The following is a 13,094-nucleotide window of genomic DNA, read 5'->3' as shown; positions in this document are numbered from 1 at the left end:
GGTAATTTATGGGAGGTTTATATCATGTAAGCCCCACAGTGACTTCATAACTGAATTGGTCCTTTAAAAAGCGTGTTTTGGAAATTTTCGTAAAAATTGCATCTAAAATTGTACATAAAATGAAATAAATTTCCTAAATGATGCCAATGTAAAATAGACATATTGGAAATGTAAAGTAATAACTATTTTATGAGGTATCACTGTCTTAAAAGCAGGGAATTTGAAATTTTTGCTAAAATATGTGGACTCAAATTTACCACAGGCGTGAAATACAATTTGTCACGAGAAAACATGAATGGCTTGGATAAATAAAAACGTTCTAAAGTTATTACCACGTAAAGTGACACGTCTGATTTCCAAAATTTGGCCTGGTCCTTAAAGTAAAAAATGGCTACCAAAAGAGTATAAACTGGCATTTGATGTTGGAGCAACCCTTTTTAATGTTTAAAAGAAATTGAGTTCTGGGTTAAAAAAAAAGAAACCTCACATTGTAGACATGACCAGGAGAATGTAACCTGTGAAAATAGGTAAAATTAATTCCAATAATGTCAGTAAAACATCAGAACATATACTGTGCTGTCCAATCTATTTACTTTGAAATCATCAAGGCTGGCGTCAGCACCCGGCATACCTGGGCAAGTGTCGGGGCCCACAGCACAGCTGTCAGAGGTCAGAAGCAATGAGCGCTTCCATCAATACAGATGGAAGCGCTCATTGCTGGAGCGCAGGGAGCTGGGTTCTGTCACTCACCGCTCAGCTCCCAATGCTCCTTCCTTCCCTCAGGCCGGCCGCGCTCTGAATGGTAGAGCAGGAAGCCTTTTTCTCGCTCCACCATTCAGCCTGCAGGCACAGATCGCTTTGCAGGCCTGTGTGGGCGGAACCTGCAGCCCGGTAATTTGCATAAGCTCTGCCTGCACAGTGCTGCAGAGAGATCTGTGCCTGCAGGGAAGAGAGGACTGTGAGCTTCAGGAACCGGTCAAAGTGAGAAGTATACTGTGTTTTTTTTGTTTTTAATACAGAGGAGGCACAGAGGTCTTTATTACTATGGAGCGGGCACAGAGGGCTTTATTACTATGGAGCGGGCACAGAGGGCTTTATTACTATGGAGCGGGCACAGAGGGCTTTATTACTATGGAGCGGGCACAGAGGGCTTTATTACTATGGAGCGGGCACAGAGGGCTTTATTACTATGGAGCGGGCATAGAGCCAGAGGGCATTTTTTTACTGTGAAGGGGGCACAGTGGGCATTACTGTGAAGGGGCACACATCTGTACAAAACTATTATGAAGGTTGTACAATGAGAGCAATATTACTGTGAGGGGTTACAATTTTTTTTTTAAGTATTGGGGTGTTCCAGAGAGAGTACCTGCCCTGGGTGCCAAACACTGTAGGCACGCCACTGAATCGGTGAACTATTTGCTTCCCGCTCCACCATTGAGCTGCCAGTGCTCCACAGTAGCAGCAGCACAATGTCCTCATACATGGTCCTGCTGATTTGTGTAGGAGGAGGAGTGGGGCAGGCTGGGAATCAGCCTCTGCTTCTCCTACACAGCAGCGCAATGTGTCACAGTATCCTGCTGCTGCTGATGGGGAGCGCAGATCATGGGAGGAGCCAGATGACTGAGACGAAGAGTATTTTTTTTCACTTACTGTGAAGGGGGCACATCTGGGCATAACCACTGTGAAGGGGGCACTGGGCACATATCTTGGCATATCCACTGTAAGAGGGCACATATCTTGGCATATCTACTATGAAGGGGGCACATATCTGTGAGTAGACCTGAAGCACTGAAACACTGGGTAGAAAATAAAAGTAGGCACATAAGGACTGATTCACATACAGGTCCTTCTAAAAAGAATTGCATATTGTGATAAAGTTCATTATTTTCTGTAATGTACTGATAAACATTAGACTTTCATATATTTTAGATTAATTACACACCAACTGAAGTAGTTCAAGCCTTTTATTGTTTTAATATTGTTGATTTTGGCATACAGCTCATGAAAACCCAAATTTCCTATCTAAAAAAATTAGCATATCATGAAAAGGTTCTCTAAACGAGCTATTAACCTAATCATCTGAATCAACTAATTAACTCTAAACACCTGCAAAAGATTCCCGAGGCTTTTAAAAACTCCCAGCCTGGTTCATTACTCAAAACCACAATCATGGGTAAGACTGCCGACCTGACTGCTGTCCAGAAGGCCATCATTGACACCCTCAAGCAAGAGGGTAAGACACAGAAAGAAATTTCTGAACGAATAGGCTGTTCCCAGAGTGCTGTATCAAGGCACCTCAGTGGGAAGTCTGTGGGAAGGAAAAAGTGTGGCAGAAAACGCTGCACAACGAGAAGAGGTGACCGGACCCTGAGGAAGATTGTGGAGAAGGACCGATTCCAGACCTTGGGGGACCTGCGGAAGCAGTGGACTGAGTCTGGAGTAGAAACATCCGTGTACAGGCGTGTGCAGGAAATGGGCTACAGGTGCCGCATTCCCCAGGTCAAGCCACTTTTGAACCAGAAACAGCGGCAGAAGCGCCTGACCTGGGCTACAGAGAAGCGGCACTGGACTGTTGCTCAGTGGTCCAAAGTACTTTTTTCGGATGAAAGCAAATTTTGCATGTCATTCGGAAATCAAGGTGCCAGAGTCTGGAGGAAGACTGGGAAGAGGGAAATGCCAAAATGCCTGAAGTCCAGTGTCAAGTACCCACAGTCAGTGATGGTCTGGGGTGCCATGTCAGCTGCTGGTGTTGGTCCACTGTGTTTTATCAAGGGCAGGGTCAATGCAGCTAGCTATCAGGAGATTTTGGAGCACTTCATGCTTCCATCTGCTGAAAAGCTTTATGGAGATGAAGATTTCATTTTTCAGCACGACCTGGCACCTGCTCACAGTGCCAAAACCACTGGTAAATGGTTTACTGACCATGGTATTACTGTGCTCAATTGGCCTGCCAACTCTCCTGACCTGAACCCCATAGAGAATCTGTGGGATATTGGGAAGAGAAAGTTGAGAGACGCAAGACCCAACACTCTGGATGAGCTTAAAGGGTTTCTACCACTTGAATATCACATATTTGGTGTTCAGACACTAGCGATTCGCTAGTGTCTGTTCTTGCCTACAAGCTAATTATCACATTAATCCGGGCTGCCGATACCTCAAAAAAAGCACTTATATCTTTATGCAAATGAGCCTCTAGGTGCTATGCAGGCGTTTTTCTAAGCACCTAGAGGCTCCGTCTACCTTGCATTTTGCCGCCCTGCGCCTCGCTCCAGCACGCCCATCTCTCACTGTAATCGATCCTCCCCCTGCTTCAGCCTTCCGAAATCCCGCGCCTGCGCCGTCCGTCGCGGCATTCGGAGGCATTCGGCGCAGGCGCAGTCAATGTCTGACCGCTTGCTGCTGGGCTTCGTCTGTCCCACGGAGCTCTGTGACGTCATCGGCGCAGGCGCAGTTGAAATGTCTGAGCAGGGAGCGGTCAGACATTGACTGCGCCTGCGCCGAATGCCTCCGAATGCCGCGACGGACGGCGCAGGCGCGGGATTTCGGAAGGCTGAAGCAGGGGGAGGATCGATTACAGTGAGAGATGGGCGTGCTGGAGCGAGGCGCAGGGCGGCAAAATGCAAGGTAGACGGAGCCTCTAGGTGCTTAGAAAAACGCCTGCATAGCACCTAGAGGCTCATTTGCATAAAGATATAAGTGCTTTTTTTGAGGTATCGGCAGCCCGGATTAATGTGATAATTAGCTTGTAGGCAAGAACAGACACTAGCGAATCGCTAGTGTCTGAACACCAAATATGTGATATTCAAGTGGTAGAAACCCTTTAAGGCCGCTATCGAAGCATCCTGGGCCTCCATAACACCTCAGCAGTGCCACAGGCTGATTGCCTCCATGCCACGCCGCATTGAAGCAGTCATTTCTGCAAAAGGATTCCCGACCAAGTATTGAGTGCATAACTGAACATAATTATTTGAAGGTTGACTTTTTTTGTATTAAAAAACACTTTTCTTTTATTGGTCGGATGAAATATGCAAATTTTTTTTAGATGGGAAATTTGGGTTTTCATGAGCTGTATGCCAAAATCATCAATATTAAAACAATAAAAGGCTTGAACTACTTCAGTTGGTGTGTAATGAATCTAAAATATATGAAAGTCTAATGTTTATCAGTACATTACAGAAAATAATGAACTTTATCACAATATGCTAATTTTTTTTAGAAGGACCTGTGTATCTGCTCTGTAGCATGCTTCGTGTAAGGTATTTCATCTATAATAAATGCAGTTTCATTGCTGTAAGCGCCGTTCAAAATGCCACAAGGGGGCCCACTGAGACTTTATCGCCCAAGGGCCAACATGAACCTGGAGCCGGCCCTGGAAATCATTGTAGCCCATTAAACTTTTTCTTCAGATATATTACTGTAGTGCCGAGAGGCTCGTTGTTTGCTGCACGCACGCCATCAGAGGCGTTCAGCGTCTATAATCAAGTTATATAGTCAGCAATTAGATCAAGTGTACTTGTGTGATTGCTGCATACCCACCATCAGGGTCGCCGTGCATAGTCTCGGCCAGACACTTAGATCAATGCTCCTGATGAATTGAGCATTAGACTGCAGGATATATTTGATACATGTAGGCTGACTCTCTTCCCCTTACTTGAGCCCCAATAGGGAACATTCCCCCCCACATATTGGTCCTATACAGAAATAGGGTACGCACTGTCTATAGCAGGGGTGTCAAACTCAAATTCATCGGGGGCCGCATCAGCAGTTTGGTCACCGTCAAAGGGCCGGTTGTATCGGACTTATGGGGGATCTGTGGGTGACACTTATGGGGGATCTGTGGGTGACACTTATGGGGGATCTGTGGGTGACACTTATGGGGGATCTGTGGGTGACACTTATGGGGGATCTGTGGGTGACACTTATGGGGGATCTGTGGGTACTTACAACTACAAGCGCTCGCCGCTCGGTAGGCAGGAGGGAGGAGGCAGGCCGGGAGGACAGGCGCTGACGGCGTGAGTCATACGTCATGCGCCCACGCCGCCTGCTTCATTCATAAAGTGGGCGGCGCAGGCGCGTGACGTATGACTCACACTGCCAGCGCCCAGCCTGCCTCCTCCCTCCTCTCAGTCTCAGCGAGCGCTTGTAGTTTTATTATCACTTCCTGCAGGGGCCGCCTGCAGGAAGTGATAATAAAAGGTGAAGGCCGGCGGGCCACATGACAAGGTCTGGCGGGCCGGATTCGGCCCGCGGGCCTTCTTTGACACCCGTGGTCTATAGGGACTGCAGCCCTGAGGGACTAGTGCAGATATACTCCTAGGACTGCAATAGGAGTGTTCCTTTGTTTTCCATACTCCTACACACAATAATGAGTTCTTGTGGTAGGGTCAATTTAGGAACCAGCATAATTATTGGTCTGAATCCGTTCAAGTTTACCCTATCGGCCTATATTTGTGGAGATAACTTTTTAATAAAATGAAATAGTGTTTTTAACGTACTTTATTTAGGCAGTAAACAGTATTTAGTACGTCCATTTACTATCATACAAAAGTTAATCAGTGAAGATATATATATCCTGATAAATATGCAAATCAGCCGACAAATGAGTGATTGCTTATCAGCTGATCGGCAGCACGATTCTACAGGCCAGATATCAGGAATGAGCGTTCCTATGAACACATGTTCCCAGTAATTGGCTGAATATTGTGTAGTGTTATAGGGGATTAAAGGGTTTTGCCAGTAAAAATGACAAGTTCCTGCAGCATGGACCCTGAAATAGAAGATTTATACTTACCTGCGTCCTGCTGCCTCCATCTTCTCATCCTTGCGCTGTTTACATCTGGCTGGCTTTGGGCATAGTCGCATGGACAGCTCCAGCCAATGACTGGCTTCAGCAGTAATATGGCAACAAGCAGCATGTCACCGCTGAAGCCAGTCATTGGCTGGAGAGGTGGAGCAGGAAAGTACGATTCTTTTATTTCAGGGTCCATGCTGCTGGTGACATTTCTATTCTGTCTCCTATACATAAAATAGCGCTTTTCTTCACTGCAGAAGATGGCGCTCACTGGCTATTGCTGCCTCCTGCCCTTCCCCCAGTTATAGGTGTCCTTCAATAACCATTAAGCACTTTGCCTTAATAGCAGGGAAAACCTTCATTGGTTAACCTCTTCCTTCTTTGCCCCTTTTTTATGCGACTCAGGACTCCCGACTCCAATCACGCAATCGGGTTAACTCCCTGGATCAACAACCTATCTCTAGTAACTATAACCTGTAATATTACACTCCAGAAATACATCCAGGCCCTTATTGAACTCTTTTAGTGAATTCACCATCACCACCTCCTCAGGCAGAGAGTTCCATAGTCTCACTGCTCTTACCGTAAAGAACCTTCTTCTATGTTTGTATAGAAACCTTCTTTCCTCTAGAGGCAGAGGATGTCCCCTCATCAGTCACAGTCCTGGGGATCAATGGATGATGCAACCCATTATCTTATTGGCCTTGGCAGCAGCTGCCTGACACTGATTTCTACAGCTTAGTTTGCTGTTCACTAAAATTCCTAGGTCCTTTTCCATGTCAGTGTTACCCAGTGTTTTACCATTTAGTATGTACAGGTGACTTGCATTATTCCTTTCCATTTGCATGACCTTACATTTGTCAGTGTTAAACCTCATCTGCCACTTCTCTGCCCAAGCCTCCAATCTATCCAGATCCCTCTGTAGTAGTATACTGTCCTCTTCCATGTCAATTACTTTACACAGTTTAGTGTCATCTGCAAAAATTTATATTTTACTGTGCAAGCCTTCTACCAGATCATTAATAAATATATTGAAGGTAATATGGCCCAATACTGACCCCCTGAGGTACTCCACTAGTGACAGTGACCCAACCTGAGTGTGAACTATTAATAACCACCTTCTTTTTCTATCACTCAGCCAGTTACTTACCCACTTAGTCCAAGCATTCTCATTTTATATACTAACCTTTTATGCGGTCCAGAGGTCCAGATATAAGACATCCTTTAACTCACCCTGGTCAAGTCTAGAACTTACCTCCTCATAGAAACTGATTACATTAGTTTGACATGACCGATCCCTCATGAAGCCATGCTGATATGGCGTTATTTGCTTATTTTCATTGAGGTACTCAAAGATAGATGTTAAAAGGAATCTGTCACCTGGTTTGACCATATTAAGCTCTCAGCATTGCCATGTTTAATAAAATACCTGCAGTGGTTTTCTTTCTTATATTCATGCTTTCATTTTGCTATAAAAACTATCTTTGTATTATGCAAATGAACCCTGAAGGTGCCCAGAGGGGCGTTGTTCTTCAGCCTCTGAGCCCAGTAACGCCCCCCTGCAGTGCCTAGACCGCCTTTATTTAGAGCCCAAGCACGCCTCCTCGTTATGCAGTATCATCCCACACCCTAGTGTAACGGCGCCGCCCCCTCTGCTACGTCAGCTAATTAATTCAAGCCACATACCTGGAATCTTCAATTCGTCTGGCTGAAATCTTGCACAGGCGCAGTACCGCCTACTACTGCCTGCGCCTGTGCGATCCAACCGCTCCTGAGGGCAACCACATATAGTATTTTATGCTATATATCTGTCATCCACAGATTCCCCCCCCCCCCCCCCCCCCCAATAACTGCCCGTGTGTAAATAGTGACCACCCCAATACAGGCGGTGGAAGCTGGCCACTGGTGTTGAAATCGTGGCAGGGCCTGGTGCAGTCATTGTACTCTTACAGCGGGCCCCGCACACAGCAGTATTCGGATGTAAAGTGTAGGCAATCCATATGTAAAGTTTAACAATCCTCTGCGGTAGCGCAATCCACGTAGTACTCCCTATTAAACTCGCGTACTAGCAGGCAGGCTGGCCGGTCACTCCCTTCGTCACGCACATGCTCCTCTCACTTTATTAATGAAGCAGGTGGAGCATGCACGTGAAGAAGAGTGACCGGCCAGCCTACCTGCTAGTACGGGAGTTTAATAGTGAGTACTACGTGAATTGCGCTACCGCAGACCATCGCTATACTTTACATGTGGATTGCCTACACTTTACATCTGAATACTGCTGTGTGCGGGGCCCGATGTAATAGAGTACAGTGACTGCACTGGGCCCCGCCGCGATTCAAACAGCAGTTGAATCGCAGCCCCTCCTTCCTCCCCACTGATACATTGCAGGCCGTGCTGTGCAGCATCGTGGCCCGCGATGTGTCAGTGTTAGCAGAGTAAAAATGGCAGCATTCTCCCCATAAGACGCACTGCCATTTCCTCCCCACAGTAATTTTTTTTTATATCTTTTTGCCACATAATTTGTCCCCAAAAGGTCTCTCAAAGACTGGGAGACAATGAGACTTACATCCAAAGGAGCCCCAGTTACAAGGGAAACTAGCCTCCTGTAGGGGCTTTGTACAAGGCAGAGCTGATCATATTCTACTGGTGCTGCAGCTCTGCACTCCTCTGTCCCAGACACCCTTGATCATGTGATCATCTGGTTTAAACTGCATAGCACTGATGAACTGCTCCTGTCTTCTCCTGGGGACCCGACCTGCTCTTGCTAGAATGTGGGAGCTGTAATCCAGCAATTTGCGGCACTTCGGGCAGAAATCCAGCTGATCGCACATTTAGCTGTGTTTCTGTCCTACAAGAGGGCGCTTGCCAAGACCCTTGGATCTGCAGGCTGCGGGTTGTGCTTCCCTAATTTAGGGACTTATGGTGGTGGTCACATGCTATCGCAGTGGGCTGCATCACAGCCAGAGTTGAAGAGCTTCACCTTCTCTCGGGCAGTGGCGCACTCCGCTGCAATTGGGCAGCTCACAGCCAGGGAGAAGGCGACGCCCCTTGAGAAACAGGGCAGCCACATCCTACCTGTATCAATGCTATTAATTAGCATACTGGGCGGCAAAAGAGAATGGGGGCGATGGAGCAGAATATGCCTACTCTACCAGGTACTAATATTGTAATGTCAGGACCAGTGAATGGTCCTCTTTAAATGAAGTCTCAGTTCTAGAGATAGGAATGAAATGACTTTTATCTAAGAGATCCCTTATAGCCTCTCCTAAAACTGATCTTTGTCCTTTGCCCCCAAACTATACCCAGGTCCTTATCTGCCCTGATGATCCCCCAATGTTTCTCTACAATTCCTCTGATCTCAGATTGGGTCATATGTGCCAAACGCCAAAATCGGTTTCTTGGTGTTGGCTTTTTTTTTTTTTTGGGTACCAAAAGGTTCGGATCAAGGGTGCTTCTGTGGGTTTTCTATCCGTGCGTCCACACCGCAAAATAGTGCATGCAAGTGAATAGGTCCTGCCTCTGCATACGGCGGTTGGTGCCCGTCCATTGCGGACCGAAATTTGCTGTCTGCAGCATGGGCCTGGCTGGCACATGTGCATGAGCCCTAAGTGGATTTATCCCTTTATGTATCTTTAGCAGAGCATAGAATGTTGCCGTAGCTGGTTTCTTCTTCATCACTTGCTTACCACATTTACATAACACAGATGTTTAACGACAAACAATGATTGTACTTGATCGCATCAACGATTTCACAAACGAAAAAGCGTTTTTGGTCAGGTCGCTCAATCGTTAGAAACATTTAACATGCCACGAGCTTGTCCATCTTCCATCGCTTGTGTTCGAATCGTAATGATTATCTGCTTGTCTGAATCCACCTTTAGGGTTTTAACTGCTGATAGCTCGCTAGTTTTTATCTGCAACTCTCTACAGGTTTTCTTGTTTTCTTTCGGAAAATGTTTAAACCATTTGTAGCTTTGTGATAAAAAGTGAGATGTCTTTAATCCACATGAATGAATCAAACCTCTTGGTCATAATGAAAGATAAGCCTTTGCTTGAGACTGACATATCTGTTTGGGCCAAAATCCATGATGGAAAAATGTATCACTGTTTATTCAGAGTTAGATTAGGTGGATATGTACAGTGTGTCAGGTTTGGATGAAGAAGATGGGTACTACAGGTTTCTCATTTTGATCCAGACCTTGAGCTGCAGGATTAGGTTTAGTACAGGTGTTGTATACTAGAGTCATGCACTAGACTTGGAATACCGCTACTTTTTCTGCATGGGAAAGCTCTTGAAAAAATGTTCCCACTTGGAAGGCACGCCTATAATTACCCAATCCCCAGCATAAATATGACTGCATTTCACAGCTGAAAACTACACTTATGAGGTTCCCCTGATTTCATGCTATAAATACTTGTGGTTCATACACTGATCTTGTGTAACTATCCCTTATGTACAGTACAGACCAAAAGTTTGGACACACCTTCTCATTCAAAGAGTTTTCTTTATTTTCATGACTATGAAAATTGTAGATTCACACTGAAGGCATCAAAGCTATGAATTAACACATGTGGAATTATATACTTAACAAAAAAGTGTGAAACAACTGAAAATGTCATATTCTAGGTTCTTCAAAGTAGCCACCTTTTGCTTTGATTACTGCTTTGCACACTCTTGGCATTCTCTTGATGAGCTTCAAGAGGTAATCACCCGAAATGGTCTTCCAACAGTCTTGAAGAAGTTCCCAGAGATGCTTAGCACTTGTTGACCCTTTTGCCTTCACTCTGCGGTCCAGCTCACCCCAAACCATCTCGATTGGGTTCAGGTCCGGTGACTGTGGAGGCCAGGTCATCTGGCGCAGCACCCCCATCACTCTCCTTCATGGTCAAATAGCCTTTACACAGCCTGGAGGTGTGTTTGGGGTCATTGTCCTGTTGAAAAATAAATGATGGTCCAACTAAACGCAAACCTGATGGAATAGTATGCCGCTGCAAGATGCTGTGGTAGCCATGCTGGTTCAGTATGACTTCAATTTTGAATAAATCCCCAACAGTGTCATCAGCAAAGCACCCCCACACCATCACACCTCCTCCTCCATGCTTCACGGTGGGAACCAGGGATGTAGAGTCCATCCGTTCACCTTTTCTGCGTTGCACAAAGACACGGTGGTTGGAACCAAAGATCTCAAATTTGGACTCATCAAACCAAAGCACAGATTTCCACTGGTCTAATGTCCATTCCTTGTGTTCTTTAGCCCAAATAAGTCTCTTCTGCTTGTTGCCTGTCCTTAGCAGTGGTTTCCTAGCAGATGTTCTACCATGAAGGCCTGATTCACACAGTCTCCTCTTAACAGTTGTTCTAGAGATGTGTCTGCTGCTAGAACTCTGTGTGGCATTGACCTGGTCTCTAATCTGAGCTGCTGTTAACCTGCGATTTCTGAGGCTGGTGACTCGGATAAACTTATCCTCCGCAGCAGATGTGACTTTTGGTCTTCCTTTCCTGGGGAGGTCTGCATGTGAGCCAGTTTCTTTGTAGCGCTTGATGTTTTTTGTGACTGCACTTGGGGACACTTTCAAAGTTTGCCCAATTTTTCGGACTGACTGACCTTAATTTCTTTAGGTAATGATGGCCACTCGTTTTTCTTTACTTAGCTGCTTTTTTCTTGCCATAATACAAATTCTAACAGTCTATTCAGTAGGACTATCATCTGTGTATCCACCTGACTTCTCCACAATGCAACTGATGGTCCCAACCCCATTTATAAGGCAAGAAATTCCACTTATTAAACCTGACAGGGCACACCTGTAAAGTGAAAACCATTTCAGGTGACTACCTCTTGAAGCTCATCAAGAGAATGCCAAGAGTGTGCAAAGCAGTAATCAAAGCAAAAGGTGGCTACTTTTGAAGAACCTAGAATATGACATATTTTCAGTTGTTTCACACTTTTTTGTTATGTATATAATTCCACATGTGTTAATTCATAGTTTTGATGCCTTCAGTGTGAATCTACAATTTTCATAGTCATGAAAATAAAGAAAACTCTTTGAATGAGTGTGTCCAAACTTTTGGTCTGTACTGTATATATGCAGAAAACTGTTTTTGTTAACAGGACAATGTAAAGTAATGTTAGGTATTCTAAAAATTATCCCAAATACACAGGGGCGGATTGGGAACCTAAAGTGGCTCATACACCTTCAATAGCTATTGCCCAACAGCTGGTCACCATCTACTAACCTATCTAAACCTGATATCTTTCTCTGTGTGTGGCACCTGTCTTGGTGTTATGTTTGACTCTGATCTTTCCTTCACTCGCTATATTCAATTGCTTCCCTGCTCATGCCTTCTGCATCTCAAAAACATCTCTAGAATCTGCCCCTTTCTTAGGCCTCTTGCACACGACCATATGGCTTTTTCTGTATTTTGTTTTAAACTGATTAATTTTTTTGTTTTAGTAGTGTTTCAGCTTCCGTTCTGTTCTGCGTTTACGTTTGTGATCCGTTTTTTGCGGAACGGAAACGGAAGCATTCAACAATGTATAAACAGTAAGTACATTAAAAAATTGGCCTGGGCATAACCTTTTCAATAAATCGTTTCGCAAAAACGGAACGGATACAGAAGACATACGGATGCATTCCATTTTTTTGTTTTTTCAGAACCATTGACTTGAATGGAGCCACGGAACGCTATGCACAGTACTGCACCCTCTACATCTCCTCCCTCATTTCTGTCTACCATCCTACCCATGCTCTCTGTTCTACCAATGACTTCCGACTAACATCCACCATAATCCAAACCTCTCACTCGTGTCCCCAAGACTTCTTTTGAGCAGCACCAGTTTTTTGGAATGTCTTCTTCTGAGCCATTAGGTTAATTCAGTTTTAATCTTTTTAGGGTCGCCTATAGCATCCCCTAATCTAACTCTTCTCCATTTACCCCCCCCCCCCCCACCCCAATATCATTCTTATAAACCTGATCCATAATCAAACACTATCCAGCAGACCTCATGCACTCAGTAGCACTACAGATATCTGCTGATGACTGGTTGACTCAGCTTTATTTCTTCACCCCTATATTTTTAAGATTACTGGACCATTGTACAAAACAAGCACTTTTTACATTTTGTGTCACCCCTATCTGCTTATAGATTGTAAGCTCTCATTCCTATTGTTTTAATTGTTGACTTGTGTGTTGGTAAGGTATTATTGAATATAAACCCTGTGTAAAGCACTGCAGAATGTTGGCGCTATATACATAGATTATTATTATTATCCTGACTCAATACACATGCATGATCAGTTCAAC

General features: G+C 44.9%; 1 protein-coding gene across 1 annotated transcript in view; it reads left to right on the top strand.

The window, feature by feature from the left end:
- ABCC4 (ATP binding cassette subfamily C member 4) overlaps positions 1-13,094 on the top strand; it is a 318,763-nt gene that overhangs the window by 168,856 nt on the left and 136,813 nt on the right. The gene's annotated exons all lie outside the window — the stretch shown is intronic.

Source organism: Bufo gargarizans, chromosome 3, assembly GCF_014858855.1.
Source record: "Bufo gargarizans isolate SCDJY-AF-19 chromosome 3, ASM1485885v1, whole genome shotgun sequence".
NCBI classification, from domain to species: Eukaryota; Metazoa; Chordata; class Amphibia; order Anura; family Bufonidae; genus Bufo; species Bufo gargarizans.
The sequence above is the reverse complement of the archived record's forward strand: the minus strand, read 5'-3'. Positions and strand labels throughout refer to the sequence as shown.